Here is a 15,791-nt window from a genome sequence, read left to right as displayed (position 1 = left end):
GGTATCCAACCATTGCTATCAGCAGTAATCTTGACTCAGCATCAATAATGACCCCATTAGTCACAAACCCCTACTGGTGCACACTCATACACACAAACTTAAACGCACACATACACAGACTGCCAGATGGACACGTCCTCTTATTATTGTTTGTGTGTATGTGCATGTAAATCACATGTGACATTTTCTAAAGGGACACAAAAGCTATACAGACACAAAATTCAACGTATAACACTTGGTTCGTCTCATTTTTACCCATGAACCAAATGACGCTTGGAGAATCAGTCGTTTTCACACCATCGACAATGCAGCCAGACAGATTTTTAAAAAAAACGTGTCATGTCATTTCAGCAGAGTTATGTCACTGAATTTCAGCAAGGTCGGAGTCTGTGGTAAAACTTATCCACCATTAGGTTTTAAGTTCTCAGTTCTTATTCAAATCTGACCTTGAACCTTTTTTCAATTTGATTTTGGGTTTTTTTTAATCTATAGCTGTGTGCATCTCATTAAATATGCATAAATGTGTCTTTTGTTTTGATAATATCTTTTATGTATGCAATTAATTGTATGCATGCACAAAAGAAAGTTTCCATTTGACTTTCACGCTGTAAGAAAGGACAAAAACACAGGACAAAAAAGAAAACACCCTGAGTGTACTTGGAAGGACGTGCAGAATCATATTCAAATGTACAGCAATTTCACCCAGTTTGACACCTTGTTATCTTCTTCGTACTACGGTGCAAGTAGTTAAAGTACAGTTTCATGCATGTTAATAGATTCGTCGTTTGCTGGCATGAAAGAGAGAGAGAGAAGGATAATGTGAGAGAAAGTAAGGCAGAAGGAAAACACAAGGGCAGGAAGCTGAATAATAAATAACATAATGGCTGTATAATGATCTTGAATCTAAAAACACAAATAGAGCCTGGCTAAACGCACACAGACAATCTGGTGAAAAGAGAGAGATCTGGAGAAAAGCTGCGTTGCTGACGGTGTAAAGGTCAGAGGTCATGTGTCAAGAGTTAAGACCCAGTCAGCGAGACCGAACCTCGCAGGAGACCTCACCTCTGCCAGCCCTCCGCCTGCAAGGGTATGTGTGTGTGTGTGTATGCTGGAAGTGCATGCGTGTCACAGTCATACATATGCACATTTACATCACATTTCAGTTACGGATGTGTGTGTGTGTGTGTGTGTGCCAATCACAAAGCTCACAGTAAGTATGTGATCCTTCCTTTATATGTCGCATGTGTGCGCGTGACCCCATGCCCTACATCCTGACAGGAAGAGCCAGCAGGCTACGTGGGGAATGTTGGACCCCGAGGTGTCAATCACAGATTTAGATTGACAGACGAGTTAGCTAGCGCTGCTCTCACATTCACCCACACACTCTCCCTCTCAGGACTGCACTCTGTCACTCTCTCAGGCTGACTGTCTTTCACTCCCTCTTCCTGTCTCTGTCTCCTCTCCATCTCTTCATTTCTCCTTGTCTCTCTTTTTTTGTCTGTCTCACAGTCCACGTCTGTACACTCACATGCTGTTTTTCAGTTTGTGAACCCCCCTTCCTGCCCTACCACCACCACCACCACCACCATTCGCAGTCACTGCCTGTCTCTCAGCTTGCCTCTCCTCTTTTTCTATGACAGATGGGTGCCTCAGAGGATTTCTGTTTCTGTTTTCTCTCTATCGCAGTGCATGTCCTTTCTTTGGTTTTCTAGTTTTCTTCAAAGCACACGATGGTGGTCATTCATGCATGCACACATTTGTGATGAATGTGTGTCAAACATCTGTCTGTTTAAATGTGGCTTCATGACTGTTATTGTTTTGCTGTCTCTGAAAAAAATGCAAAAAAAAGGTATTTTAGACTTCTGACTGTGAAATACGTGCATGCTGTTAATGGTTTTAAATGTTAAAATGAGTTTTAAGATGTTAAAAAGAAACCTAAAATTACTGCTTAACAAGTAATGCTATTTGTTCAGTTATTCAAATTGGTGCTGGATTAAACCTCCTCGTATGTGGATGCCAAGCTTGGGTTGAAGTTTTTTTAGGTAATGTGTTTATAAGTGGAGTCAAATTTAACATATGTGATTGAAACTAAGCAGAAAGTAAGTGTCTCTCTAACTATTATTCCACAGTTTTAAAGAAAGTGATCTGGATCTACGCGAAAATGTAACAGGTTTCCTTTTTTGCCTATCCTCCACGTCTCTAAACCATTTTCATCAGAGTGATAGTTTTTGAATCATCTTGCTAACAGACAAATGGTATCAGTCGTACCAGTGCCTCTGCACAGGAATTAAAGTAACAACAACGGCACACAGAGAGTGATCCAAGGACACTGTCCTGCTTCCTAATGTTCACATAAAGGATTTGGAGGTGTACCAAAAGTTAATGAGTACTTCAGTGCCCGAGTTCCACCTTTTCACCAAGATTTTTGAAATTTGGCTGTGTAGTTTATTCTTATCCTGCTGACAAGCAGGCAAACAGCACTGGACACTTTATTATTTTGGAAAAGGAATAAAAAAGCAAGCAGGTCATAATCTTAAGGAATTGTGCTTTCAACCACTTTTAAGAAAGCAGTGCTGGGCTAATGCAGCTCCAGTCTTGAGATGACATCACAGAAGAGAAAAAGTCCTTGAGCTCCAAGGACCATTAGATAACTATATTATCCAAGCTAGAAATATGGATAATTATATAATATTGTATAACTCAATCCTGTCTGGTTCTTTATATACAGACGAGATCTCAACACTTGGTATGCATTTTTTTTAGTAAATCAAGTAATTCCATAATAGGTGAATTACTACTATTACTCTTTGGGAAATAGTTCTCAGTGTAAGCCGAGTGTAACAGGTCTAAATAGTGCAAACATCACTCCAAGTCAGTGAACACATTTTACAATAAATGCGTCCAGGTGTGATCGCAGATTAAGTCACCTGAAAACACAACTATTAGCACTGGTGCACAAATAATCACGTGTTTCCAATGTACTGAAGACTCAGTTCTACAGAGTGATGTATGATCTGCAAATCTGTTGCACTGAGCTAATAGCTGTATAATAATCCTACTGCTTATCTCTACAAACATCCAGAAGGAGCAAATATCTTCTGATGTTTTACCTTTGCAGAGATGTCAAATCTGTCCTCAAAACAGGATAAATTGCCTGCCTTGTTGTATAATCAGGCGTCAGTGGTGACTTCCTTGTTTGCATCTCATTTTCTCACTAGTACCTGTAGCCGCTCGCCCATTCCTCGCAGCCCGTTGTGCTGTTATGATGTAGTTATTTTTGGATTTGCAGGATAAGTTGCACTATATGAGAATTTTTTTCATGGCACACTTGTAATATATTTATATATCTGAAAAATAATTACTGTATGTTTAACTGAACTGATGTAATATCCCGCATGCTTCAGTGTAGTTGAGTAAAATTTATGTTACTTAGCACTAATTAACAGGTGTCCGTGTGATACACCTGCACAGTCTATGGATGAAGTGTAACCCTATAACTAAGCACTGTAGCTTTTCATTCACATATGATCGCCGCTTGAGAGCTCACAAGGTGATGGTAGGTGACGTCATCCTTAAAATAAAATGTATCTGTGAATATATGTTCTGTTTTTCACTATGGCACTCAGCCAGATCTTTAATGATGTATCCGTGTTTCTTCTTTGGGGTCAGTATAGTGTGTAACTAGTCTATTAGTGGGTGAAAAACATTCACAGTGACCATTTAGCCTCAACTTTTGCCCCTCACAAGGCCCTCGGGGCTTGACTGTTGAAAGAGTTGGTTTTAAATAAAAATGAGACATGGGAAAATCTTTATGCTTATCAAAGAACACAAATTGGTTTCTGGTCAGCATGCAAATACATGTTTCACCTGAAACTGACAGAATGAATTCCGGTGTCTGTGATGTGTTAATGTGAGAAAGTGAGAAAAGGAGGGAAAGTAACGGAGAACTGCGTTCAGTTACATCTGAGCACAGGGCTGATCTGTCAAACTATATTCAGAGACTCTTTTAAAAAACATAGTGTAGCCTCTCCTTCTATTCTATACTCTGTTCACATTTTTCTTATTCTATCTCATTCTATGCTCCCCTGCATAATCTTCTCTGTCTCATCCTTTTCTTTGCCGTCATCCTCTGATTCCATTTCCCTCCCTTCTCGGCCTTCTTCATCTCCCTGTGTACTGCTCTATCTTCCATCTGCTCCCCCCCACCAACCCACCCGGCCCCCTCAGCCCCCCCCCTCGTCATCGCTTTCCTTTCGTCTCGACACCTGACAGAGAGAGGATCCAGCAGTAAATCTCCTAAAGCACAGTCATCCACCATTGTTCACACCACAAAGCTGGAGAGGTAGAGAGAGAGTGAAGAAAGATAGTGAGATGGGCGAGGGAGACATTGAACGGTAGTTTGTTGAGAAGGAGAACAAAAGATACAAGATAACAAAAAGACAAACAGACACAAAATGGCCTGAGACGCAGGCGGTGGTGATGGGGAAACAGACACTGATGGAAGTGCTAAAAGAATGATGGAAGGGAAGAGACAGTGCGGGAGGGAGATAAAGACACAAGCTTTCACTTACTGTAACTCACACAGAGCAGACAGTAGTCCATCCTTACACACACACACACACAGACACGCAGAGTGTGGCACTTAGCAAAATGATTAAAATTCCCTTTGGGTCAGAAGACATCCTTCCTGCCCAAGCAGAGAGGAATGTCTTGGACTAAGCTCCTTGGGCAAAAAGCTCAAACTTATGGAGGCCCACCACTCAGCTCTCGATGATTCACTTAAAGCTGCGAGTCTGCGCATGTATGTGTCAGCATGTACAGATTTGCGTACATGCATCTCTCGTCTTTGTGCTTTCATTTCTGTTTACGCACACAGATCTGTCCTTGTGCATGAGTCTACACTTGCATTCGTTTCTGTGTACTTGAGATTGTGTTTCTATGCGTGTGAGTGTGTGTGACAGCGGGCTGGGCAGAGTGTCCATAGCCGGTGGTTTATGGCTGCTGAGGTCTGATTACATTGGTGTGACTGGAGGGGTGAGCAGACTGGTAGTTCTATCTGTCTTCTGTGTGGCTGACTGAACAGACATACAGCGAATGGAGGCGACTCAGCCAGAGACACTTGGCCTGCCTCCCAGAGATCTTGCAGAGTTACAGCCACATAATGGATTCACACAAGAAAACACATCTGATTCATACTTGATTTGCAGGTTCTGTGTCTGTCTATGAATTTGATAATTATTTAAGTTGAAAGTGTTGACCCATAGTGACTGGGGAGTTCGACGCTTGTGTTTCACACATGCAAATCCACGCGTAACAATATTAAAATAACTACCTTTTCTTTAATGCTTCACACTTGAGTGGCTCCAGTGATCTCTCACAATCAAGTTGGGGTCAAGTTAGAGAAAATATTTTTATACAATAATAATAATTCATCATTCTGCTCTTACCTGACTGTGTTAGCAGGCAGGCAGCACTACCAGAAGCAGATAACCCCTGATTTATGACACTGAATCGTATGAATAAGATCTGAATATATTTACTGGTGAATAAAATTTCACAAGTGAGTTCTATGGGCAAGCACACAATATAATTCAAACAAGCAAATGAAAGAAACACTTGATTATCTTTCCTCTTCTGCACACGCAGAACATCTCTATTCTATTCTAGATGATACTTGCTTGTCATAGATATATGGTTATAAATGTTTAGTCGAATGATCATCTTACCTAATAATCTCTCATTTACTGAGACAGTTCTAATGTATAAAAGCAGCAAATAAGTGCTTTATTGAAGATGGAGATGGGAAATGCATGCAAATGAACACTAACTTTTAACTAACTTATTAAACGCGCCTAATATTTTGTTTTCACAGATTTTTTTTTTAACTTTTCAGAATTGCTCTCGCTACATTCAGTGTATCATTTTTAATTAACAGCCAAATTTTTGTGCCAGCAACTGCTTAAGTAAGCTCTTCTGTAGCAACTTGTATTACTGACTCAACGATGTGAGCCTCCACTCTCCTTTTAAGTCTTATGTTAGATTTTGGACCAGGGAGTTTGGTTCACTTTCACTTTAGAGCAGCCTGAATGTTAAATTCAGTGCAGTTAAATTTTAGTTAGAAAAAAAAAAGACTGAAACATTCTCAGGATCGCAGCGAGCCAACCTAAGCTGTATTAATGACTGCTAAAGCAAAATGTTGGCAAGGTTGTACAGGTACCTGGAACATTCCAACTATGATTTTAATTAAGTTTCAGAGTACTGATGTGAGGGTCGGTCTGTTTTAACTTTGCTTAAAATAAAGGCAAGAAGTTGAAATTCCCTACAGCTGTTAGTTTCTTTTACATTTTTAGCGCATTAGCTGGAGCATCACTGGATCCCAGCGGTCATACATGAACCTTAAGTGTTAGTTGTTGCTACTGCAATAAACCTATTCCTACTTGTTAAGTAAACATGATCTAAAAATATATATATTTTTGTGTTATTCTTAAAAAAAAAATTATATTCTATTCTATCCTGTTCTAATTAAGCCACTTCAAGTCAATTTAGTCCAAAGAGTCTGAGCTTTATATGGAATGAGGTACTGTTTGGAGGTGGCCTTGCTTAATGATACCCATGGTGGATTTATGTAATACACAGAGGGATAAGGCAGAGGTAGCATGTTTTATCTTGCGACTATAAGTGTGCACTAGCAGACTGCTGAGAGAGGTAGAAGTGACAGAAAGAGGAGAGAGGGGCTGGTAGAGATTGTGAAAAGGGGGCAGGGGGGTGGAGGGTTGGGGGAGTGTTGAACAGAACAGAAGGCAAGATGTTGTTACATTTACTGAAAAACAGCTAAAAACCCTCTGTGCTCCGGAACTTTGAAGAAGAGAGAGGAGAAGGGACAAAGATTGGGCTAATAGATAGGCGTGCATGAGAGAGCGAAGGTGAGAAATGAGAAGAGAAAAGAAGGAAAATAGATAGACACGAAACCAAGAGCAATTGAGATGGAGGGAGGGGGTGAAAGGTGGGAAGATGGACAGTGATGTATAGGTGTGCCGAGCGGTTGAAGCGCAGGTTTACTCCCAAGTGTGTGCAATGTATGAAATTAGAAAGAACAATGTGACGTAAAGTGATGAGGGAGACTCGGATGCCTGATGTTGTTTCTGTTCGCTTCCACTGCATCGGAAGGGAACACCTTCCACTAGTGTGTTTGTGTTTGACAGAGCGAGAGAGGAGAAAAAAAGACAAGTAGGCAGCAAGAGAGGGTAATAAAAGGAAGATAATGAGAAGGGAAACTTGTGTGTGCATGCGTTTTGCGCGTGTTAATGTGCAATCGCATGTGCACGTGTGTATAAGTGAGTGCACGTGAGTGTGTATATTCGATTTCATGTGAATCCTAAATGTGGATGAAAACCAAGGCTTTAGGATTTTAATCAGCCCCATCTGAACGCTTTATGGCGAGTCTGAAAAGCTTTCATGTAGTTTCTCTCACGCTCACACACATACACACGTAGGCACACACAAACACACATAGCATTCCCTCATGCCTTCTGTTCTAAATTTACACCTAACACGAGCAGGAGAATGGGGGAAGAGGAGAAGCAAGGTAAGAGAGCGAAGAAAGAGAGTGGAGGAAGAGTGGTGGACGAAAGAAGTATGGGGGAGGGAAAAGGACACGAGCGAAGAGAAAGTGCACAGGGGAGGTAAAAGAAGTGTAGACAGAAATAAGGGGGGAAGCAAATCTAAAAGGAGAGCAGAGGGGGGAAAAGAGAAAAGGAGAAGAGCCAAATTTGATTTAGACAGCGGCCAGGAGACATGGAGAAAGGGAGGGATGGAGAAGTTCGATAGACTCGGGGAGAGAGGAAGGGAGAAGGACAGCGGTATATTAGTCAAGGTGTCCAGTCTATGTATTGCCTGCTGTGCAATACCACCCCTCTGATTTACTCTGCCGGGTGACTGATGAGAGGGAGGAAGAGAAGGAGGGATACAGAGATGAAGGGATGAGAGTGGAGGGAGGTCTCGCAACGAGCGTTTAGGCCAAATTAACGGCACCTCATAAATTAGACTAACAGCCAAATCGGAGGGGCTGAATGGGAGGGGCTGTGTTTGCGTGTGTGTGTGTGTGTGTGTGTGCGTGTGCAAGCGTGTTTTTGTATAAACAACTAAGTATGCTTTGTGCATGTATAGTATGTGAATGATGGCATGTCAAGAGGGAACAATTTGAACCAGTGCAAACAGATTACTCTGATAAAGCAGTGATATCCAGCCGCTTACTCATGCAAACACAATCTTCCCTTGATTACTGAACACACTGAAGCCTTTTCTCCTGCACGGTGCGCTCGTAAACTGAAACACTGTTACACATCGAGGATGCTGAATTTAAGTTGCCCACCTTTTTCACTAATAGTACGTTTTACCGTAAAGCAGAATGAATGTGAGACTAGAAAAAGACTAAAAAAAAAAAATTAACTGAATTACATGAATTACGTTTCGTTAATAAAATAGCAAGGACATATTAAATGTAAACGAAACTCACTGCCTGCGCAAAATGTTCAGAGACAATTCAGTTTGGTTTTATTTATATGGCGCCATATTGTAAGGTAAAGATAATAATGTACAATAAAACAGAGAAACAGAGAAAACCCAACGATCATGCGACCTCATTTGAGCAAACACTTGGCAACAGTAGGAAGGAAAAACTCCCTTTTAACAGGAAGAAACCTCTGACAGAACCAGGCTCAGGGAGGGGGTGGCCATCTGTCGCGACCGGTTGGGGCTGATGGGAGGAAGACATGATGAAAAACACTCTGAGGAAGAGAGCCAGAGATTAATAATAACTAATGATTGAACGCAGAGTGCTGTGTAAGCACATAGTGAATACGTAAAGATGAATACATCAGTTAGATGTTCACCTTTTCATGTCGTATAACACCTTCGCTCCAAGCAGCTGAAGAATAAAAAATGCTTTCACAGGCTTGTTAAGGTACTCGATCAGGGGGAAGTCGAGTTCTGGATTGAATGTCGAATTTCTCGAGAAATCAACATTAAAATCAACGTTAACCATTAACCCAGACTGTGCTCTCAGGTCTTTTCTGTGTCTAGTTATCTCCCCCCTGCCTACTTTTTCTTATATAGTAGTACGACATCACACTCCAACGTTGTTATGACTCCAGTGAATCAAATAAAGACAACAGATACATTTAGTCATTTTCAAAGCTGTTAGAAGTATATTTTATGGGTGATGGGGATTACAGTTGGGGATGTTCACCTCATATAAGGCTTGGTGCAATTTTTACCCCGTTATATAATATATGTTTTATCCTACCTTTCAAGCTACACACAGCATAAATCCCACCTCGCATACGTTATTTATGTCACTCCCTTTACATTCTAAAGAAATGTTAACTCTGTCAGAAGTGCAAGCACTTGCCGATCGTTGTGTGATTACAGCACTGCTGGACAGAGTGAGATACTAAAACAAAAACACACACACACACACACACACTTATGCACGCACACTAACCCACCCACACACCAATCTTGGCAGTGTAGAGTTGATGTTCAGAGTGATTAAAGTGGCATGCTTCTGAGTGTGTCACCTGGGTGCTGCTGTATCTTAAATCAGGACAGTGGGGCTCAGATTGGGTATTGACTGGCCTGCAGAAGTCTCCATCCATCACGCTGAGAAACGATAGCAGCGAGGCCGCCCTGATGTAGCCATATACCACTGATGTTGCTCGCTGGCTGGCTAAGGTGACGTAAGGTTGGGGTTATGGCACAGACCCTTATTTATACTGCGTGGTGCGCAGGCAGAGAAGTGAAGCACACGGCCAGATGTGGACTGACAGGCAATGCGTCTGCCGTCAAGATACGGATAAGCACATGTTCACAAGCTAACGCGAAGGCAAGCGTACCTGTGACAAGCACAGGCTGACAAACACATGCTCAGACATGCAGCAGTTATAAGAGATAAGGCTTCCTGTTCTGTCTCCATCCTGTTGTCTCTCACTCTCAGTGACATAAACATACACGCACAGACGAGCACATGCACACACACATGCACAGACGTAACTCTCTGTCTTGAGGGTCTGAGCAGCATCTTTTGACTGTGTGCCTAATGATAATAAATGAGCCATCATGGGTGGGGAGGGAGGCACTAAGTCATCCCCTTCATCGACAGGAGGAAGACTGGGAGCCCCAAGGTCACCCCACTGTCAGCATCACTCTCCCTAATGACTTCTCCTGCTCCAGCACATACACACATGCATGTGCACATACATCGGCACACACAAAGTGCACCCCACCATGTTCACAGTCATATACCTCTCACCTACACATGTGCATATAAATAGAGATGTGCACACACAAAGAGTGTTATAGTAGCAGGAGTTGTATAGCAGAGCTGAATATCGCAAGGAAGGGTATTAAGCATGCAAGTCCGACATGAGGCTTTTATTTTGAAAATGTTATTTTTCTTTCATTACTTTCATTTGGGATTAAAAATATCATTTAACTTAAACAAAGTTAATGTTTTGATACTAGACGTACCTGGGGCATAGTGTCAGGCAGGGCAATCATTTCACCCAGTGAGTATATGTTAAAGGAGAGTCTGAAGAGTTTTAAAGATGTGAAAAGTTCATATGGTCGCATGTGGCGAATAAAATTTTGAACTTGAACTTGAAACAGGTTAGATTAGAACATTTCTGAGAAGTCAGAAAAGGTCAGCTGAATTTGCAATATCAAAATGTGTGTTACTAATCTTGTAATCTTGTTAATTACCTAACACTAAGCCCCCCTACCCCTGATATTTATCTTCTGACCTTTTGGATTGTGAATCCCCAGGCTGCAAAACACTCCTCTAATTTTCTATAATTTCCTTAAAATGCACAAATATCCTTCTTTTTCTACTCAAAAGCATTTTTAACAGTCTATCAGTCCATTACCGTGTTAAGTGAGGCACACTGTACCACTGCCCTCATGGTGCAATGTGTACAGAATATCACCAAGCAGCTTTCCCCTTTAGCAAAACAGCGCTCGATCAGATCAGGAAAGAGGAAGACAAGCAGTGGATAACTGAAACATGTCTCTATAACCTTCCTGACCCTCCTGACTTCCATCCCTCTCCCTAATGAGCTGCCATGCACTGTCATCTCTCAGAGGCACAGATCAGAATTCAAATCCATAGAGGGTGGCCAAGTGAATTCTTCCAGCCAAAAGAGGCGAACTAAAGCATTCCAAACCAGCGAACGTTATTAGCGCTGTACTAAAAATGTAAATTTGTGGGAGAGATGAGGCATCAGTAGACACAATGGAGAAATGAATAGGAACGTATAACGCCTTCACTTTTAACCGTGGGAATTTTTTCACACACACGCACGCGCACATGCATGCAAACATGCACGGGCACACGCTTACATACGTTGCAAGTTTAGGCTGGAGCTGTAGAAAGCTAATTTGCACCACATTGAAATGCATCTCAATTAAAGAGAAACACATCGAGGTGCCAGGGGAGGAGAGAGATGTGAGAGAACGGGAGGGAGGAACGGGGTGTGAAACAGATAGTGTGTGAGAGTATGAGAGTAATAGAAGGCTGGGTGGATTGGGGGGTGGGGGGTGGATGAGCTCAACTGGCAAGGGAAGAAGAGAGGGAGAGGAAAAACAGAGGAAGAGAGAGTATTTTCATCTCCTTCTCTTGGAAAAACATCTCATTTTGGGATGAATCAGATTTAGAAAGGGTGTTAGGAGGTTCAGGCGCAGCTAAAATCCTAACTAACTTCAGCCTCGTTATCACCACCTCTTTGGTTTGGTGCCAGCACGCCAGGGCTGTCCCTGCAAAAACTGTGTGTGTCCGTGTGAGTATGACTGTGTTTGTACTCAGATATTTTTAAGCCCAAGGCCATGTTCTGTTTGACAGAATGGGTGGAGGATAAGCAAAAGACACAATGAGGTTTTACCTAAGTATGTAACCAAATGTGACTGTGGGCCTGCATCAATGAGTTTTTGGTGTTAAATTCTTCATTCCTCATTGTCATATTTGTCCACGCTGAAAATTAGATAATGCGCATAAGTACATGTGTGTGTGCGCTGTTATGTGTGATTTAGTAAGTGTGCATCCGAGAGAACAAACAACATCCGGAGGAAAGGAAAAAAAGAAAAACATACCCAATCTGTCACATGGAAAAAATCAGAATTTGCTTTGTATGCCTCTACCATTTTGCATGGGTTGTCATGTTCTAAAAAACTGTGTGATGCTCTCAGCCCACCATCTTAATAACGCCACCAAATACAAGCAGGGACATTTGTCCTGCTGTCAAGATACTTAACTTCTTCCTTTGACCTGGTGTTTGCCTCCCCTCAAAGACACTAGAACTTGCACATATCTCAAAATGAAAAGCACTGTGGGAAATGAAGTGCTTTTAATCTTCTTCTGTTTTAAGATGTAGTGCATTACCATCACAGCATCATAACCATGATGTAATATACCTACCTCCTTCAGCGTGAGCGATAATCAACTGGTCAGCATTATAGCTATCATTAAGAAGAACCACAATAGGACTGCCATCATCATCATCATCTTGACTGCCATCAGCGGCAGCATATCAGCACATCATCTGAGACTACATCTCATTTTCACCTGACGAAAAAAAAAACTGATGGGGGTTATAAAGGCTAAATGTTTGGCTCGTTGCATGATTGCCTGTCCACGTCTACAATGAGGTTCAAATTCTCCACTGAAACATCTGTGTGAATCCCAGAACTGAAACTCATCTAAACAGAGTGCAGGAGGCAAATTGAGGAGGTACGACAGAGGACAATTTCCCACTGAAATGAATTTTCTTTGATACATTATTACTGTTAGGGTAAATGTAGCTAGACAACACGAAATAAATTCTGATTATTGAATATCCTGAGCCCGCCGACCGGCGGCAAGACGGTGGCCTTCGTGCGTTTTCACCTCGGCTTTTCGGCCAGTAAGTGCAAGTGAACCCCGGCACTTTCCACTCACGTCACCTAAGTTACAAGCTGCCTTCATATGTGTTTAAATCTATGCTCTTGTTTGGTCAGTCCTCTTAGCCTCTTCTTGTTTATGCTCGCAGGTTGCATAGCTAAAATAAGCAGTGGCCTTCTTTCATATACACCTCAAGCTGGTGACAAGCATGTCAAAGCCAAAAGAACCAAGTGTGTTTCAGTGAAGACCCTGACAGCTAAATATATAAATATATAGGCTAAAAAGAAAAACTGCTTACATGGGTTTTCCTTTTTCCTTCAATACTTTGAGTTAGCATAATCTCTCCCCCTCTCTCTCCTTCTCTCTGTCCCTCTTTTCTTTATGCTCACTTATTCTTTCCTTGCACACACATGACTGAGCAGATCCGGCTCACACAAACAGCCACTAAGACGCACACACATCAGGGCACACACATTCTGGGTCGCATGCTTCACAATGACAGCCCCATACTGTACTCGGACAATAAACCACATCAGAAAACTACTCAGACAACCTCTGAAGGCACTTTGTCTTGTCTTCTGTGTCTTTATGGCCTCTCAATCTGGCCTTGATGACACCGCTTATGAGCCTTTAAGCAGCCCTCTGTTGTGCATGGCCTGACAGATAGAGTTGTCATTACATTAAGTAGGGACTCTCTATTAGTGCAAATGGTGGCACATAACCAGATAATCGGCTGTGGACAGCAAGTGTGGCTATGTGGGAGGTGAGATGCTAACGGATGGTGTGTGGGAGAGTAATGTTTTATGTTGGAGGAAGTGTGATATTTCCATTATAGACAAGCTTAATTGATAAACAGGACAATAAAAGCAGAAAATGGCCTCATAGATTTGTGCCTACAGCACAGGCAGTTGTACTGTAGGATGTCACTATGTATATAATGAGTAGTAATGGCACTGACAATAATAGCATATTAAGTAGAGGCTTTAGAACACTATCAGATAATGTCATCATTGTAGGGAATAAAAAGACTAATAAAATCCCCCTCATAAAAAGGAGGGAAGCAGCGCTTTCCCTGAGGGATCCCTGCGTTCCTTTCTTCTCACACTCCTCACTCATCTCACCTAATCTGCCCCCCCCACCCCCCAACTCCCTCACCCGGCCGGCTGTATTTTACTCTCACCGCCGTCCGTGAGTGGAATACTGACACCACTTCTAATTGTCACAAATAGCCACGTTTAAGTCCCATGCATAATAAGCGAGAAGTTAAAATGTAGAGGGAGCAGCGGAGGAGCTGCGCTGCACACGCTCGTTTTCCGCTTTTGGCACAAAAAGACAATTCATAAAACACTTCTTGAAGTGTCTGATGGTGATTATTAAAAGAATAAACCAAAAAGAAAAAGACAAAAGTACTCGGTGTTTCAACACACTGCCGATATGGACCATTACAGCGAACCAGAATGGGGCACTTTGGGATGTTTTCCGCAAAAAATGAGGAAGGAAAAAAACATCAAGCAACAATTCCGGTCAAAGTGTACTCACCACAATATCCAGATCAGCGCACGGTGTATGGAGAATCCCGAGGAGTTTCCCGTGTCTTTCTTCGCCCCAAGTTGAAGACAGCGATCAGATGCGGTCCCACAGTCCCGACTGAACTGCAAAGAGAAAAGGTAAGACCACATTGACAAAAAAGCACGTCAGCCAGATTCCCACATCTCGGGCGGCAATCGAGGTCAATCTCCCCCCACCTACCCACCCGAAAAGTAGATCAATAATTACACACGTATATCTTTGTAATCCGGGGCTGTACCTCTTAAATGAGGCGGGATGACCACCAGAGAGTAAAAGAGACCGTTAAAGGACCGGGAAAGGCAGCGGCTGTCAGATTTGACTTCAAACTGATGCTGACGATGCGCACAGAGATAAGCTCCGGAGGGGAGAGAGCGAGAGAGGGAGAGAGAGAGAACGAGAGAGAGGGAGAGAGAGAGGGAGAGAGAGACGAGCCCACGGAAGTGAATTATAAAAATTCACCACTTGAAAGTTTCTCTAGTAGGTCGAAATATGAGCACAGAACATCTTTGCTCCAGAAATGATATCACAGGAGCCGATGGGAGGTCTTAAAACATTATTTCCAATTCGACTTGGGCATGTTTAGGGTTGCACTAAAAATGCTACAAGAATAATAATAGTAATAATAATAATAGTAATAGTCAATATGCACGCTCTAACCACATGGGGCTGATGGTCTTGCCAAACACACACACAGAGACACACACACAGATTAGCAATAATTATACAGCTTGCCAGTTATTTCCCTTACACAGAAAGTCTGACTTGGATAACACAAAAAGGGAGAACGACAGAGAGAGATAAAGAGTAGTAATAACTATATTTTATACACAATTCATGTTCTACAAGGTACAAATGTTTCTTTAGAGGAATCTGGGATCTTTCAGTAAACCTTTTGTACCCCAGTTGATGAAAGTTCTGGTGTCAAAAAAAGTTTTAAAAAAGTAAAACACAAATCACAAATGCACTGTTTCAAATATTTACATATACTTTATGTAATCATGTGAAACAGACAGTACACCCTCTTTCTGTTCTAAGACTTTATCTATCAGGACACAAAAGGGAAAAAATGATCTGAGTCTTATCAGGTTATCACACATTACGTTTATTCAACAAAAACTAAGCCAAAATTCAGAAGCAGTGTGGGGGGAAACAGAGTGCATGCTATGGTTTGTAGAACCACCTTTAGCAGCAATAACTTGAAATAATGGGTTTCTGTATGACTTTATCAATCTCTCACATTGCTGTGGAGAAATTTTGGCCGACACGTCTTGACAACATTGCTTCAGTTTATTGA

General features: G+C 41.9%; 1 protein-coding gene across 20 annotated transcripts in view; it reads right to left on the bottom strand.

Moving 5' to 3' along the window:
- The window catches only part of ptprdb (protein tyrosine phosphatase receptor type Db), a 151,207-nt gene extending 136,358 nt beyond the window's left edge, over nucleotides 1–14,849 (bottom strand). For 17 of the 20 annotated variants that reach the window (XR_312082.1, XM_005747025.1, XM_005747034.1 and 14 more), the window contains exons 1-2: nucleotides 14,736–14,849; nucleotides 14,468–14,580 (exon numbers count right to left, since the gene is read on the bottom strand). The gene's annotated coding sequence lies outside the window, so the exon portion shown is untranslated. Of the gene's footprint in view, nucleotides 1–14,467; nucleotides 14,581–14,681 lie in introns of all 20 variants that reach the window. The other 3 variants (XM_005747028.2, XM_005747026.2, XM_005747027.1) reach the window with 3 other exon arrangements.
- Nucleotides 14,850–15,791: the final 942 nt, after the last annotated feature.

This window comes from Pundamilia nyererei, unplaced genomic scaffold, assembly GCF_000239375.1.
Source record: "Pundamilia nyererei isolate P.nyererei 1_Seehausen unplaced genomic scaffold, PunNye1.0 scaffold00187, whole genome shotgun sequence".
NCBI lineage: Eukaryota > Metazoa > Chordata > Actinopteri > Cichliformes > Cichlidae > Pundamilia > Pundamilia nyererei.
This window is presented reverse-complemented; position numbering and strand designations above follow the sequence as displayed.